Raw genomic sequence first — 11,560 nt, 5'->3', positions numbered from 1 at the left:
CAGAAATCCTAGTCTTTATATGGCCTGATAGAAGGTGAAGGCCTCCAGTGCATGTTTTCTACCACCACCAAGCAATTCTGACACTGTCTGCCTGAAGATAGCACAGATCTCACAGGTTATAGGCTTAGTCCTACAGACCAAATACCACCCCCACCTGCATTCCCAACCCTTCAGAGGCCAATTTCAAGTCCAGGTTGTTACCTGTGCTTCTGACAAACTGGCTATAAATTGGAGGTTCCCACGATCCCTCTTGAGGTTCAATTACTAGTGCAGCTCACAGAACTCAGAAAAACATTTACTTAGATTGATTAGTTTATAATAAAGGGTACAGATGAACAGCCAAATGAAGAGATACACGGAGCAAGGCATGTGGGACAAGGTGTGGAGTTTTTATGCCCTCTCCCCCTGAATCTTCCCCATGTTCACCAACCCGGAAGCTTTCAGACCCTCATCCTTTGGGGTTTTTAAGGAGGCTCCATTACATAGGCATGATTGATTAAGTCATTGACCATGGTGACTGAATTCAATCCCCAGCCTTTTTCCCCTCCCCATAGGTCAGGGGATGGGACTGAATGTTCCAACCCTCCAATAACCTTGTTGGTTCCCTGGCAACCAGTCCCCATAGTTAGGTTATCGAGGGGCTTTCCTAAAGTCATATTAGCATAACAAAAGACCTTTATTGCTCTAGTTGCTCCCACATTTTCTCTTGGATCCTCCTGAACATTCATTCCTTCCACAACTTAATTTCTCACTGCCATGTTTGGTAAGTTATATGGGATCTCAGAATGAATTTTAATTGGAACTCAGATTGCAAGTTAAGGATCACACATCATTGAAATTCCTCACCTAAAGTTATTTCAGACTCTGGTTTGCTTGCCTTCTCTGTCCTGCATACTTAAATGTAAATCCTGGTGCTTGGAATACTTCAGGGTTTTTTATTCAAAGTGACTAATATAAAATTGGGGATATAAGCATCAATTATCATCTCATTCTCTGAATAAAGAGTACAATCATGTTCTTTGTCAAAGTAAATTAGTTGGATTATGTTCTGCATCAGACCTTGTACTGTAAGCTTTCCAGACTTGGTTCTAGAGGGTTTTTTTCTGTCTTTTGTTTATTTGTTTGCATGGCAAAGATTGCATTTTGCCGTTAAGTGAATGGGAAAAATTGGGGATTCTAGGGCCTTATGATTAGAAACTGTTCTGCCAAAAATATCTGTCTTTAGAAGTGTCAGCCTACAGGTGTGCACTGCCTGCTGCCCAGACTTGTAGCAAGCAAGCTAAGAGTTCCCTTTCTATTTTCTTGTTCTAGTAAGTTGGTCCCCACCCTGAGAGCACTGTGCTTCAGAACAAGCTAGGGCATGAGGAAGCCAACTGGGCTTATTCTTAACCAAAAGCAGACAGCTTAACAGACACGTAGCTGTGACTGTAAAGTAAGAAGACTGATTCGCCTTGCCAAATGGGAGAATCCAGTTCAATCCTGCTTCAAGGTAGACAATGTTTTTCCCATTTATAGAAAAGGAAATTGAGGTTTGCAGAAGTAACCAACTTAAGGTTATACAGCTTAAAAGTAAATACAAACCCAAGAATGCCTAACTCCTTAGGCTCAGCTTTTAATGTCCAAGGTGTGCCTATGTTACCTCCCTCAGGTACATATGAAGATACTAAAGCTTTGTCAGATGTATGCTCCAAAGAGTTCAGTTTGAGAGACCAAACAGTTGACCAGTAATCCTTGTTTACACCTAAGGTCAGGTTGAAACGTGTTGGAAATAGGGGTACTTTTTAACCATTAAAAGAGTCAATGAGTTACGAACCAATACTTGGTTCATAAAAATTATCATTTTTCATACTAGTGAACTCTATTGGCATTATTTTTAAATACATTCATTTTAACGTTTTAATCTATATTGTACCAAAGCTGTACTTGATCATCCTCAAAATGTAGAAAATATCTTCATGAATAGACTAAAATAAGGGCCTGTCTTAGTTGAAAGGACTCTGGATAGGGAGTGACAAGTTAGAATCAGGTGTACCACTTACTGGTTGACCTTGAACAAGTCAGCCTTCCTAAGCCTTAGTTGCCTAACAAAAGTGGGATAATGACTTCAAGGGTTCTTCTGAGGGTCAGTGAGATAATTATATCATGCAAATACTTGGTCTTGTAGTAATTAATATACAAGTTTAGTATATGGCCCAGTTTCTATCAAGCAAATGCTGAGGCAGAATTGTGAATTTAGGGCTTTGCCATTTCAAATCAGTTGTGAAAGTATGGTCCTGAACATTTATATTAACACAATGCCCTTTTTGTAAGTATAAGACCTTGGGAGCAGGCCCAATTATGCTGTTTGGGTAATCAGCATGATCTGTCTCTCAGAATTCTCCTGAAGTCTCAGTTGGGTACCTGTTCCATTTTTAGCACAATCTAAATTCTTCATTGGCAGTGCTCTAGCCAATCCAGCTGCGGTGGCAAGCATGGGTTGTATGTCAGTGGTAAGCAAGATGGTTCTAAAGTGTGCAGCAATGTAAAGCATAGCAGTGATACAGGGACAGAAGATGGAGTTTAAGGTTTGTTATTGTTTTTAGTGCTCACAAGTTTTATATTTTTAAGTTTGATAAAGATTCTTGTGTATTTTCTAATTAGAGAAACTAGTTTTAGAAGTTTACATACATGTCTTAGGACACTTATACTAGGTAGATAACTTACATTAAAAAATTGGTCTTTGTAAAAGATCTTCCCAAAGAGCTTTTACAAACAGCAGGCAGAACAAAGTGTTATTTTTATGTTTACAGTGTATAAATGCTGATTCTCCCATTTCATAATGGCCTCAACCATCCTCCTCAACCCAAAATTTTGTTCTCAATAGCCAGCGTACTCCATATCTAAGTAACCAATATCATAAAATTCGGGGTTTAGTGTGTGCTTATCCCTACACAGCTGAAACGATCTAGAACTGTTCCATTTCACTTGAAATCAGGGATACAGCAGGAACAAAGCTTTCCATTTTAAATCCTAAAGCAACTAAGAAAAGTCACCTGTACCATAGTTAAGTTTAAGGATCTGGGTGACTGACTGGCACAAAAACCTGGTCCGTATCTCGCTCTTCCTTTAAAAGTGAAAGTGCCACAGCCAATTATAGCATGTGCCACACTGAGGTTGGGTGTCTTATTTGTAGTTGGGTGACGAAACAATGATCATGAAACATTTGCATCAGAGCATTCTTTCATATTTCCCTTCTTGGTTATATCATCACTTGTAAGTAATTTATAAGTCTGAACAGTAGGCCCTGGCCAGGTAGCTCAGTTAGTTAGAGCATCTTCCTGATATGCTAAAGTGGCAGGTTTGATCCCTGGTCAGGGCCCATACAAAAGAAGCAAGCAATGAATGTGTAAATTGGTGGAACAAGTCGATGTTTTTCTTTCCCTAAAGAAAAAAGTCTGAATAGCAAAGTTTACTTCAGAGTTTCTTCACTGTCTTGTATCTGGTTTCTGATGCCCAGATCACCAGTTGTATTTCTCTCTGTGGTTTCTTTTTATTTTTTGGCAGTTGATATATTGTTTGTATGGTGTGGTACACACTTAAAGGTTGGATTAATCATTCACGGAATTTTCCATTCTTTGGGCTTTTTTCCTGTAGTGGTTAGTCCCATGTGCTGGTTCCTTTCCTACTCTGCAGCCTTCTAGTGGTCCCTCCTGTGCTGCTGAATTTAGTATCTGTAAGAATGTGTTTGAATTGCACCAGAGCTCTGACTTCTGCGCATAACGGAAGCATCTGTGGGGTCTTTACAAATAAATGAAAAACCTTATTTGCACAGTTGTGTAGTTTGGGCTGACTTGTTCAGTGAGCCATCTAAGTTTAGTACTTTGAACTTTTGTAAACATTTTCCCCAAAGGGACACTACTCCCAAAGTTAGTTTTGCTTTTATATTTAACTGCTTAATTCCATTACCTACTACATTAAAGAAATAGAGTTTGCGTGTATGTGTTTTTTTTCCAAAACACTTGTTTTCCTATTATCTAAGATTTTTGAAATTGTAAGATAGGATTGACATTGCCTTGTACTACTTAAATTCATTGTTACCAAATTAGCACCTGAAAAACAACTTGACATTGGAATGTTTATAGAGTCAAGAATTTACTTATTGGGTTCAATAAATTATTTTTTATTGATTTTAAGTAGATTCTTTTTCTTAATTACTGATGTAGGAAATACTGTGTGTAGATGTACTATTTTTCCAGAAACTCTCCCTGCCAAAGTACTCTCTGATATCTAGAGTATGAAAGACAGGAAACAGCAGTTCAGAGAGGCCCAGTGCTGGCATTCCACAGGGAAGGAGGGCTGCATCCTGCTCAGAGTGGGCTGCACTTTCTATTTCACTGGCTCTCCATCATCTCTTGCCTCCTGAGGCCAGGCTCTGCCTTTGAATTGAAGCTGTACTGGTGGCTATGGAATGCATTCTCTTCCTTCCCATCTCATTGTGTATTGCTGGACTTCAAAAAATTAGAAGTATCAATATGTTTTCTTCATAGGTTAAAAATTGCTTAATTCAGTTGATGACAGGTCAATTATTTATCTTGAAGTAGCACCTTTAAGAGACTAGTTTCCATGTGTGTGCTTAAATGAAAACACTTTTTAAAAAAAATACGTTTTTACTGATTTTCGAGAGAGAGAGAAAGGGAGAAGGACTGAGAGAGAGAAATATCTGTGAGAGAAACATCGAGTGGTTGCCTCGTACGCACCCACCCAGGAATGTCCCAACCAGGATTTGAACCAGCAGTGCACGGGATGATGCTCAGCCAACTAAGCCACACCTGCCAGGGCTAAAATGAAAACATTTTTTAAGGAGCATGAATCAGGAAGTCCTACATAGTCTGGAACTTTCTATCTTCATCTTTTTCATTTCTTGGCTCTTTGTTCTAAGTATATTTTATAATCGTTTGATGATTTAGACTTAGATTGTGCAAGGGGTAGACAGCTTGTCTTTTAGCAGATTACTGCAACCTTGACACAACTGAAGGAAATAGGTTCAGTGGGCTGACCACACTTTCTGCTGAATAGGCCATTCTTGAGACTGATACCCAAGAACTCTGAAGCATTGTTTAGGACAGTCTGCAGAGAACTGCAGATCATTTGTATGAAATAAAGCTCTTTTAGAATTAAGAGAATGGTTTACAGACCATGGTTTTGATGAGGTGGTTTTCCTGGAATGTGATGTGTTTATCAAAGGACAAATTTCAACCCTCATTAAAGAAAGCCATAGAGGCAAACTTTGGAGGCTTTATAGTGTAATGTTTCTTTTGTATAGTTCTATTTTTTTCCTTTTTACATGGTTGTTTGGTGAGAGTTGGAATTTTATTTTACATTTCTGTCATATTTTCCTGTCCTTTATTAAGTTTGAACAGCCACCATGTTAGCTTTTCTCTGCTCTGATATTGGCTTCCTTCCACACTCATCTTCCTAGACTTTAAACCCACTCCCCTATCCTTTTTTTTTTTCAGTTTTCTTTCCATCAGTTTTGTTCTTCAAAGTATCTGTTCTTTTAAGGACATGACAAAATGTTTTCACTGAGTAAAAGAGCTCAATAATTATTTTTACTTTATATTCTTTGGGTTTATTTCTCCCAACTAATATTTCAGTAGGGTGTGTGTGTGTGTATGTATATATACACATATATATACACACATATATTATATATATATAATTTAAACTTACCAATTGACCTATCAAACAGATATGCTGTTGCTGGTATTGGTACAATTCATGGTCTTTTCTATTCAGAGTTTACTATTTCTAAGTTTATTCTCTGCCATCCCCATTTCACCTCCACAACATTTGTTTTTAGAAAGAGATGCTTTTCTCCATAACATATAAATTTACCATGGCACATTAAGAATCAGCCCACATATTAACTTACTAACTGAAGAAGCCATCTCTGTGTAAGAATAGCCCGCCCTTAGAGGTCACCTAGAAAAGCGTAGCTTTGGACATTTGAGAATGTCAAAATCTAGGTGAAGGGACTAGAATGTTATCTTCACTACAGCAGTTCTTGTCATAAATACAAATAAGTACATCCCTTTACTTGCCTCCCTCTCACTAGACTGGACTTCTTAATGGTTGGGGTCATGGCTTTTAATACAGCTGTAGTGTAAGGGTTAACTAAGATCCTGGGCCCTAGAGTCAACTGTCTGGGTTCACACCACAGCCCCATCACTTACTCGCTTTTGTGGCCTTGGTAAGTTTCTGAGCTTTCCCTTATTTTCTTCTTATCTCTTTATGAAATAATAGTTACATAGAGGAGTTGTGAGGATTAAGCATAAGATCCATGGCACATAGGCACTGTTGCCATTATTATTTTTCATTATATCCCTAGTGGTGCATATTAAGTGCTTATTGTATCGATAGTCAAAGGAAAATTCCCTTTAACCTAGGCAAGAAAGGCAGCCCCCATATATACAAACACAGATTTCTCTGTCGCTGGGGATCCGGCACTCAGTACAATTTATAACCCAGGAAACACCCCCCTTATGTTTTGACTTGTATCCTTGAATGAAAGGAAACTTGAATACATGGAGGTTTGTGGGTTGTACCACTGTTGACTTTGGAGCAGATGCTGTTTTAGAGTACAAGAAGGATTTGAGCCTCAGAAGTGTTTAGAAGAGAAAAGACACATTAACTTGTTGAAACCATCTTGGCATGAATGCAATAAGAAAATACTATTTCCCAGTAGTGCTAAGCTTCCATTTTCTTGCTTGTCTTAGGTTTTTAGTTCATGGTTCTCGAGTACAGTATTAGTACAGACTTAGTACAATATTAGGAATAGTTATATTTGGAGGCTAAGATTTCCAATGTGAAATCATATTACTCATATATGTGTATATGTGTAGGTTTTTATACAACCTACATGAAGTTTGATACTGATTAATATTATTTTGCAGGGAAATTTTAAAACATAAAATTTAGATTTTCAAATTTTTACATTTAAGGTAGTTTAGATTTTGACAAATATATTCACATTTTGTCCACAGTGAATATAGTTACATTTTCTTTTTTAATACTTTAGATTATTACAGTCCATAGAACATAATTTATGTAAAAGCCTTGATTATAACAATATAATTGGTGATTTTGCTGAAATCAAGGTAAGAAAATACATTTTGTGGAATATACAATATATATGATATGAATTATGTCTTTTTTTTAACCATTTTTAATTTATTTTTTAATTTTTTAAATTACAGTTTACTTTCAGTATTATTTTGTATTGGTTTCAGGTGTACAGCATTGTGGTCAGATAATCATATACTTAATAAAGTATTCCCCCTGATGTTTCCAGTACGTACCCCCCTGGCACCATACGTAGTTATTGACTATATTCCCTATGCTGTACTTCACATCCCTGGAACTATTCTGTAACTATCAATCTATACTTCTCAATCTCTTCACCACTTCACTCATTCCCCCAACCCCCCTGCCCTCTGGCAATCACCAGTCAGGTCTGAATTATGTGTGTCTTTATTTCTCTATTTATCCAAATATTACCAACTCATTAACAGAATAACCAATGTGTGTAGTTAGTTAATTCTGTCATCCTTTATACTTTGCTGATTTAAAAAAAATCATAGCTTTACACGTTTTTATTTTTGTTATATATGTGTCATGGTATGAGGGGGGAGTATAATATTTTTTTAGCTTATTTTATAACTTTTAAGAGTCTCATGCTCTACCGACTGAGCTAGCCGGGCGCTTTTTATAACTTTTACATACTTAGAACTATGGTGTGCGGAACTTTATTTGCCTCTTGGTGGGCCTGAAAGAAAGGAGTGGTTACATCCATTGATGTGGAGCATACAAGGCAATCCGTAAAGGCTTGCAGAGCAGGGAACATCTGATCCCTGTCCAGTAATGAGGATGTGGCAGAGTGTAGCCTAAGCAAAGTTCTGCTGTGCGTGCATGGCAACTGTGGGGCTGCAGTCAGGCTGGGTTTCCTAGCCAAACTGGGCTTCTGGACTAGACAAGCTAAGGCCCTGGAATGTGGTAATCCCAAAGGGCATAGAGTGTCTGGCTGAGGCCTTGCAGAGACAGGCCAATAGTCCCCACTTCTACATCTCCACTCGTCTGTATTAGCATCCTTGGGCTCCAACACTAAAGCACTTTCATTTCAAAGCACGCTGAGCATCTTCACGAAGAAATGGAGTTTAGAGAATGTTAACATATGTGAATGAAGTGGGCTTTTAACCATTTTCACAATGAAGCAAAAGAATGGTATTTCAAAGCTAAACAAAGGCCATTCATCTCTTATTGGTAGCCTACTAAGAGAAAAGTATTTCTAGATATGAAATCTTGCTGCAATTTTCAAGGAGCCCTAGAGGATTAAAGACCTCAATCCTGACAAGTAGAATTCTGTTTCACTGCCTTTAGTCAGTGTCTGCAGTGTCACACTGACATAATATGTGATGCTTCTGAGGCCATGTGGGATTGCTCCTGTTCAAATGTGGCCACTGCAGGAGATTGCACAAGGAACCTATAGCCACCGGTTCCTTCATCGCATTTCTTTGCCCAGTGTCATGTTCTTACTTTTTCTCTCCTGTCTTCACCTTCCTTGTCTCTCCTCTTCTGTCTCTCCCATCACCTCCTCTTCTGGATACAGATACAGTATTTTTATTTTTAAATAATTGCATTTTTTACATGGCCCACTTACACCCAGAACCTGTTCATTCCTCAGATCTTTATTTAGTACCTACAGTGTGACAGGCATACGGAAAACTAAGATGAAAAAGACAAATTCCCTAACCTCTAGGAGTTAAATCAAGTGAAGAATACCTATCATATTTCTCGTGCTTCTGATAAAATTCAGAACACTTGGATCTAAATAAATACCTTATTTTTATCCTCATAAAAATTCTGTGAGGTTATTATCATCATAGTAAAAAGCAAGCCACATCTTTGATTTCTCCAGCCTTGCTAAAAATATCACTTTCTTCTTTTTCTTTGGTCCATGTTGGCATGAAATAAAAACGTCTTGTTAGTCTTCCACTCAAATTCATGCTCCTGCATCATCCTCCAGTGATTTATTGGCATAAGTTGTTTAGCAACTTCTCTTACAACTCTCCCTATTTAATATGTGATAAATGAATATTGGGACTCCCCACATTCCCCTAGGTAATCCCATATTTGTTTCGAAAGCACATGTCTGAGTCTTTATTTGACATATAGTCACCAGCAGTAAACCTCTTCAGGGAAGGGCCTCACTCGCATTATAGTTGTACCTTACAGAGCAAGTGCTTCATAGAAAAGTTGGCTAAATTTAACAATTTACAGAACTAACTCCTTTTACCTCCGTCTTCACCTATGAATAATTCTTTTCATTATCCAAATAACCTTAGTGTCCCTAGTGAGTTTTACCTGTCTTCAAAAACCTTTTCTACAATTTGAATTTTCTTACATTTCTTTACAGCTGATAGATAGGTGACCCCAGGCAGTTTGATATTTTCTGAAATTAAATAAGGATGGCCTGAATTTCTTCATCTATATCTATACCTGAATTACTAAGTAATACAGTGCCCAGATTTTGTCCTATAGGTTCTGCCTATCCTCATGACCACAACCACTAATACTACTGACTGATCAGGAGCCTATAGGCAGCTGTTTGCAGATACCAGCAGGGATCCAAATCACCTGTCCATATTTTTTCATCAAAATGTTTTGTGTTCTGACAGCAAATCCTTACTGAAGATCAAGTAAATTGTTCAATTTCTCTCTCTTAAGCCTTAGCAGCACTCCATTGTGGGAGGAAATTTAGATTGCTGTAGTGAAATTTCTCTTAAATTCTGCCCAGTGCTTTGATGGGTAGTGCATGTGGGCAACGGTGTAAGCCAGTTGCCTTCAGCATTGGTGATGTGCTGGGCCTGTCAGGTGCCTCCCAGTCAGGAGCAGCCAGTGGTGCTGCACTCAGTTCTCCTGGTTTTCTAAGTCTGTGTGCTGGTCACCGAGTCATACTTGTTTGAACACATCAAGGCCTTCAGAGTAGTCTTAGACAATTGAGTGCCTTACTTGAACCTCATGCATCATGTGACAGATATTAGACTTCACAGTTAGCTGATCAAATATGACTTTTTAAAGACTTAAGGGAGTCACAAAATGTGGAAAGCAGCTAATGTTCATTCAGTTTTATTTTCCTTACTCTTTATCTTAGTCTGTCCAAGCTGCTAGAACAGATACCACAGATTGGATAGTTTAAACAACAAACATTTATTTCTGAGTTTTCTGGTTCATGGACTGCCATCTTCTCACTGTGTATTCACATAGCAGAAAGGGCCAGGGAACTCTGGGGGTCTTTCATAAGGTTACAATCCCAGTCATGAGGGCTCCACCCTCATGTCCTAATAACATCCCAAAGACCCTAATACTATCACATTGGGGTTTGGGTTTCAATATGTAAATTTTGGAGGTGATTCAGCCCATAACACTTTCCTTCATTTCTCAAGAAAGTATATGTAGATCCATCTAAGTCTCTGTCTCTGTCTTTTTGAACAATTACTTAATATTTAGCTTTTTCAGTTTTATTTCTTTAAAAATCTCTTTTGTTCATTATTACATTTGCCTTTCAGTTTTTGTTATGTCACTTTAGTTGCCTTAAATTTCTTGCTACCCTTCCTATATCCCAATATAATTAACTCTCAGTTGATTTGTACGGATAAAAAGAGACACAGACCCAGATAACTCAAAACTGATTTATTAGACTTTGGATTTTAAGATGATTTTGCACTGGATTTTCATTCCCACTTGGGTTTTATTTAAGCTGCTATTATGATTAGTGTACATTCCTTGAGCATGTACCAGCTGGCTAATGGAATGAATAGGCAGGCCTGAGGAAGCTGAGCTGGGGTGGATCATTGAAAATTGATTGTAGTTTGTTCCTGTGCGTGGAACACTGTCTGCTTAATGACCTAGCTTTCTTGAATTTCTTGTTTGTATTGAACTTTATATTCTAATAAAATAAGTTTGTTTTACAAAGAAACCTGCTTAAAGGATGTAAATATAAAAATTACTGTACCTAAAATTAAATTTGTCTGATGTTTTAATTGTTCGTGTTCTCTATGTACTTAGTTCTTATATATTCCCGTATGTTTGCTTTTCCTGTATTTTCATTTTAGTTTACACGTTGCATCATTATCTCATTAAAAGCCATCTTGTTTCATGATGTTGATGTTTTATAATCTTTGATAATTTAAGTATTTAGCCTCTGAAAATGTGCAATAGAAACTGGACTTGCTATTTCCTTACCCAGAAATTCATTAACAAACATTCCAGGCTACAGTAGTGAGGAAAACTAGCTGGCTTTCTGTTTTTCCTCCTTAACTTTGAAGGTGATGATGTTATTTCAAGAAAAGGCTTCATGATTGCTAGGAATTGTTGTTTTCCTTCTTGGAAATAAAGCCTTGCAGAAGGAGCTTGTACAGGAGAATTTGGGGTGGGAAGTAGCATGCTCAACATTCTTAGGACAAAGCAGTGAGCAGTTCTTCATTCCTTCTGCCCTCCAGGATCAGCAAGCATGTCACCCAGT

The sequence above is a fragment of the Miniopterus natalensis genome, chromosome 2 (assembly GCF_054644295.1).
Source record: "Miniopterus natalensis isolate mMinNat1 chromosome 2, mMinNat1.hap1, whole genome shotgun sequence".
In the NCBI taxonomy this organism is placed as follows: Eukaryota; Metazoa; Chordata; class Mammalia; order Chiroptera; family Miniopteridae; genus Miniopterus; species Miniopterus natalensis.
This window is presented reverse-complemented; position numbering follows the sequence as displayed.